Here is a 6,995-nt window from a genome sequence, read left to right on the forward strand (position 1 = left end):
GAATATTGAGTGTAAGCCGAGTGAGGCAATAGTGCACAATTTTAATAACAGGTGAGTCAATGTTCACGTTGAGGAAGGCAGTTGTAAGTCTAGCCTTTCGAGTAACTGGTGATGAAAACGAACGACAAAATTCGTGAAAAGCCCGCATAGAACGACCACCAGCTCTCCCTAACATCAAAGACGTGGCTCACTACAATATGCTTCGACACTGATGCCCAACTGCATGCCGGTATAAATCAGTGGTTACAATCGCAGGCAGCAGATTTGTACAGAGACTTTATTGAAATACTTGCGCCATGGTACAATAAGTGCCTCAATTTGAATGCCAATAATTTAGAAAAACAACTTATGAGTGTACATTTAAAACATATATAATGAAATTTGGATTTTCCATACTGTTAATTTTATTTATTTCAAAACGTCTGTTACTTTCTGTATAGCCCTCATATTTCTATTATTAGAGTGTCTTTGTTGTCTTATGTTCACAAAAAATTGATGATAAAAACTCAATTAGCAGAGTTTGCTGTGGAGGGGGGAGAAAAGGTGAAGTGTGTGGATGGGGATGGGACAGAGATAAATGAGTGTAATCCAGAGAGGGGGAGTAACCGGAGAGGGGTAACTGAAGAGAGGGGGGGGATGGGGGAAGGGGAATTGGGAGGGATAGGAGGAAAGAGGGGGAGGAGCAATCGGAGTGGGTGGGGGAATACAAGGAGAGGAGGGGAGAGCAGAGCAGGATAGGGGGAGGAGTGATGGAAAGGAAAAGTGTGGGGAGGGGGGGTGAGGACGGGGGGGGGGGGGGGGAGATTCCTACATATCTCATTTGTATGCCTAAACTGTAGATACTTCTGTCTACAATAAGAACGAAGTTCCCAGAAGTATTGGTGCACAAGCCGTACTGTGTTGCAGCAGCAACCTGAAGCAGCCTCTGACGGCACACGTATACGGCAGTTAGCTTCCGGGAAACAGAGGGCGCTTCCGAAGGACCGGCGGCCAGCGGGCGCCTGGAATTTTAATCGCGCCGAGCCGCCGTCTCGTCAATTATTGGAGTGCTAGCTCAGCCGGTGGCGCAGCCCCCTCCCTGCAATTAGTCGGCGGGATTCTCTACCTGCTGGAATGCCCTGGGCCCCCGGCAATCGTCCCTACGCACACGCGGGCGCTACGTCGACGCTCCGACACTGTTCTGGGTTCCTCCTCTTCTTCCGCCCACACTCGCAATGTGCAATGCCCCCAACCGTATCAGTAATCTTTTCGTTTAGATTCGCGAATAATTACATTGGCATGTTGCCATCTTTCTTCCTGCCCAGGATTGCTCTCTCTAATTGTGAGCACGTAAATCACCTCTGTGCAATTTTTCTTCACTTACTGTATTCGAGACGAAGCACGAAGAGTTGAAGGTGTCTTCACTTGGTTTCCCGAGTTGCTCGAGGTAAGACATACTATGCAAACTGCTCTGACAAATTGCTGCAATGCCATATCATTACCCACTGACGGAAGAAGAATCGCAACACCAAAAAATAAAGTGGAGTAATGAAATTTCGGGAATACGTTAGTCTCGGTGAAATATTTAAGTGATTAACACTGCAAGATCACGGATTAATGTACGCACGATAAAAGCCATTGCAAATGTGAAATGCTGGTACATATAACCGGTGTAACCGCCAGAATGTTGAATACAAACATGCAAACGTACATGCATTGTGTTGTATAGGTGCAGGATCTCAATTTGTGGGATGGCGTCCCATGTCTGTCGTACTTGGTCGATCAATGTAGGCGTGGTTAATGCTGTGTGTGGACGACGCTGGAGTTGTCGTCCGATAATGCCCCGTATCTGCTCGACTGGAGACAGATCTGGTGATCGAGCAGGCCAAAGCAACATGTCGACAGTCCGTTGATCATTTTGCTTTACAACAGCGGTATGTTAACGTGCGTTATCCTGTTGGAAACGCCCCCTGGAATGCTGTTCATGAATGGCAGAACAACAGGCCGAATCACCAGACCGACCAACAGATTTGCAGTCACGTTGCATGGGATAACCACGACAGTGCTGCTGGTCTCATACTAGACTGCGCCCCAAACCAGATGTAGCACGCACTCAGGTTGATTGCAGGCGCTCAACTGGCCAACTACTAAAGAACTCATGGCCATCAATGAACCCAGGCAGCAACAGGTGTCATTAGAAAACCCAACAGACCTCCACCCTGCCGTCCAATGAGCTCTCGCTTGACACCACTGAAGTCGCAAAGGCGATAGTTTGGGGTCAGTGGAATGCACACTACAGGGCGTCTGGCTCGGACATGTCCTTGAAGTAACCGATATCTAACAGTTCGTTAAGTCTCTCTGATGCCAACTGCTGCTTAAATTGTCGCTGCGGCAAAGTCATGCGCCGAACACGATGGTGTTCCCTCTCGGTAGTGACGCGTCGCCATCTGTAGTCCGGTACTGTTGCGGCAGTACATTCTCGTGACAACCGTTGCCAGCAATCACGTACAGTGGCTACATACTTGGCGAGTCTTTCTGCAGTATCGCAGAAGAAACATACATCTTCTCGTAGCCCTGTTGCACGACCTTGTTCAGACTCGGTGAGGTGCTGATAATGGCGCCATTGTCGCCCTAAAAGCCATTTGCTCACGACCGTTGCAGTGTGTACTTACAGCAAACCTCATTTGCATCCGCACAGTGGGACTACCAACGTCACTCTTATGCGACTGGCCCGAAATTGGAATAGACGTAAGCTTTCAAGTGCAGAAACACGCCTACCGACTTGACGTCGCACAACTCCTTGTTGTTGCGATTTATTGTCCATCAGTAAATGTGATGTCTAAAGCACAGAGTCTAGGGGGTGTAAATTATCATACATCGCATTCTGCGTCTGTTGTTTATATAATTAACCTATAAATCGAAATGTTATAGAATTCCTTGGCCGTACTGCTATTTTCTGGAGAGTGTTAACATAATTAGATAACAAAAATGAGAAAAAAGATCTGTCTACAGGACAGCTACCACAGCAATCAACAATCAGCAAATGGATTTATTTAGTCAGGTCTCATCTGTTCACCTCTCGGATACCTGAAACTCTAGCTACGGCAGCGAGTAGCAGACCACGCTCGTGGCCGGTAACGTAACCGTTGTAGTTTGTTTTAATTGCCTGCATTGTTTCTCAGCGGAGAGCGTTTATTTTACGCGACAGAATATCTGAAACTAGTTGCAAAACTGATAAGGCTATTGCTATCCCACTATCAGAACCCAATAATGCACGTTAGCGAGGAGCGTGTGAACGCACGCAGAATGGAAATGGACTGTGCAGCCGTTGTTGCCGCAGCCATATTGCGCGCGCGGCCGAAGGCGAACCGACAACGTCGGTCCCAGCTATACTTAACCCTGCACTGCACGAATTTATTTTTACTTACTAAATCGTAGCAAAAAAATATTTAAGTAATCCTGAATAGGCAAAATGAATTATGACTCTTAAGAAGATGTAAATTTTCATTATTATTACATTCTGCGTACAAAACCAAAAATGTGCAAACACGCTACATCGTTCAGTGTGACTGTAATATTTGACATTGCGCAAAATTGCTACATCATGCAGTGCGACATAAAACAGATTAGACTGGCTCCATTTAAAAGTCTGTACAATCAATATTTTGTAGCTTCTAACATGTAATTCGGTACAGTATAGAAAAAATAGTAGTACGCTTGGTAAACTATCACTCAGTCACCTTGAAATATTTAGAAACAACATTACACTACAAAAAATTCGAATTATTCAGCGTGATAAATTTTGAAGCAGTAAATGCCGTTCTTCAGACACAGAAGCAGTAAATGCCGTTCTTCAGACACACATCAAGTTCGCACTTTTCACACTGGACAACAGAATATGCCTTGCAGTTGGCACGCTTATGGGGTTGATGCTTTTTCATCACTACTGGCTACCTCTCCGTACATCTGTTGTTGGCTGAGCTGATTCTGAGGACTGGATGTTGGTCTACCTCACTTTCCTTGCGTTCCTCCTCCTTTGCCGAGGCTTCTACCAACTCCATTCGAAATTCGGACAATTTCAAAATTTTTACATTTATTTTCTTTTTCTCTGCAACACGTTTGTGGAGAATACAGAAATTGATGGTTTAGCATCTATTAGACGATGAAATAGTCTGAAGTACAACTTTTTGCTCCTCATTCAATTTTTCTCCGTGCAAGCAGACGCTCATGGCGCCAAGTGACCAGCGTCCTGTGTGATCGCCGTGTGTCTTTACGCCTTAAGTCACAAGTTTATAGGACTTTCATGTAGCAAAAATGCTACATCATGTAGTGTAGTGCATGCACATTTGAACGTGGTCCATACAATATCGGTCATTTTAGATATTTTATCCGTGCCACTACCTCCAACCCTCACCCCAAAGGTTGTTAGCCCTCACTTAGCCCCAACATTTTTCGAAGTAGAAGTGACTGCTACCAATTTCGTTCAAATTGCTCCACGCGTTCTACAATCTCAAAATGGCTCTGAGCACTATGGGACTTAACAGCTGTGGTCATCAGTCCCCTAGAACTTAGAAGTACTTAAACCTAAGTGACCTAAGTACATAACACACATCAATGCCCGAGGCAGGATTCGAACCTGCGACCGTAGCGGTCGCGCGGTTCCACACTGAAGCGCCTAGAACCGCTCGGCCACCACGGCCGGCTCTACAGTCTCGCTTAACACCCCTAATAACGTCGATATCAAGCTACGTTTCTTCAGGCGTTCCTGGGCGATTGTGGATTACTGGTGGTTGAAAGTTTTTTTTCTGTCCCATTTACAATACTTATCGTTAAAGTAGGAATCGCCATACACCGATTTGGACTGCTCTATCGAATGGGTCCGTCGAATTCCACCTTCAAGAAATATTTTGTTGGAACGATCAAATAACCGTCGTTTTCCGCTAACATCGAGCATCACAAGAAATTCGTGACGCAATATTTGCCTGTGCTGACTCCATCTGCACACTATGAATATAAAATCGGTAGTATCTGTTCAACCACCAGAGGGAATGGACACGACACTTTGAGAAAAATCCGGTATACAGTGCTGTATCACCTGAGACAAGGCTGAAGATACTCTCACATCATTATGATGGAGCTCAGAATGTGTTCTAGAATTCTACAATAGATGGATGTCAATTATACTGAACGGTCGTCTTTGTAGATCACTTGTTGCTCTTTTTGTAGACGGGTGTGAGCTACCATTTCTTCTAACTACTGGGCGCAGGTTTTTGGTTCGAGAGGCCTAAGAGTACATTATCGTTAAAGTGGGGGCCAAATGAGCTGCAAATTCTGTAAAGAATCTGACAGGATCTCCATCAGTCCCTGTATCCTTACTTAATTTTAGCGATGATAGCTGTTTCTCAAACCCTCTGACCGTATCTTAACACTCAACTTTTCTGCGATACGAGGATTAAACTCAAGCAGTACTTCTGAATTTTCCTTTGTATAAAAAAAAATTGAAAATGGTGTTCGCCATTCCTACTTTTCGTCTGCTACCACCAATTTCAGGGAGGGGGAGAGAGGGGGAGGGAGAGGAAGGGGGTTAGAGGGGGAGGGAGAGAGGGAGAGAGAGAGAGAGAGAGAGAGAGAGAGAGAGAGAGAGAGAGAGAATAGTCCACCACTACTTGGCAATGGCGTGACTGGAAACCCGAGATATTGTCCACAACGACAAGTGGGTGCAGGGAGGCCAGATACTGACCTGCGGGTCTTGCGAGTGCGGCGGCAGCCCGATGGCGGCGGGGTGCACGCGGGTGGCGTTGGCGTGCCTGGGCGGGCCCTTGCTGGGCGGCAGTGCGCCGTTGGCGCGCGGCTCGCCCGGCTTGAGCGGCCGGCCAGGGTAGCCGCCGCGGCCCGCGTACGCCGGCTTGCCGTCCGCGGGCTTCAGGAAGCTGCCCCGAACCTGCTGCTGCGGCGGGGGCGGCGGCGGCTGGGCCGGAGTCACCAGGGGCTGCAGCAGCGGCTGCGGCAGCGGTTGGGGCTGCGAGTGGTGCCGCGGTGGCTTCTTGAACTCGCTCCCCTGCAACACCGGCCACAGCTCCTGCTACACATGCCTCATCTAGCCGTCAAGCATTCCACCGTCGTCTTCATCGCACCTGCAAATGTCAATTACAAAATGTACACATACAACTCTTTGCGCGGACACCTGAGCGTGGCAGTTTTAGGAGGGGGATGTTCGAAACATCGCAGCGTGAACAGTGGTGGATATCGGGCCTGTGTAGTACACAGTGTGCAACGTTGCAAAATCACTAAATGCAGGCTTCCTTGGCGAATTTCACCGATGAATTATTCTCCGTTATTAGCTGCGTCGTGATGTCTTGTCGCAAAGGCAGTTTCAAACCGAGCTCTCAACACCGAACGTGCCGTGACGAATGTTCTGATGTGAACGCGGTGGGTGCAGCGGGCGGAATAGACGGGGTACCAGTACCACACGAATCCCTCTGGCCAAATGAGAAGCTGCTTGGGGTAACAAGTAGATGCACTGCCGATTGGCACTAAAGTGGTCTCAAATCGAAAGGCTCGCAAATTCTGGAAGCCAAATCTGATTTGTTAGCACTGTGTAGAGCTCGTACCTAACAACCTTCTACCTGCGGGGTTCTTAACACGAAAAGTACTTTATGAGGTTTTGCACTACCTACATACACTATATGATCCAAAGTATTCGCACACCTGTCAGTAGACAGTATGATAGTGATGTTAGGGTCTGGAGCGAAGTTGATGTTCTAACTCATCCGAAGCTCTTCCATTTGCTTCGGACCGGGACTATGGGCAGCCTAGCCCATTTCAACAACGATACTGTCAACAAACCATTATCTCACACACGCTGCTTTATGAGAGGGCGCATTTTCAAATTCATAGAAACAATTATCGTCTCTACTATACGCCGCACACAATGCCAAAAAATGTGTTGATATCCTTCCGATTAAGCATTTTCTTAACCGCAGTAAGGTGGCCACGCGGTAATCACAAAACCAACC

This window comes from Schistocerca cancellata, chromosome 8 (assembly GCF_023864275.1).
Source record: "Schistocerca cancellata isolate TAMUIC-IGC-003103 chromosome 8, iqSchCanc2.1, whole genome shotgun sequence".
Lineage (NCBI taxonomy): Eukaryota > Metazoa > Arthropoda > Insecta > Orthoptera > Acrididae > Schistocerca > Schistocerca cancellata.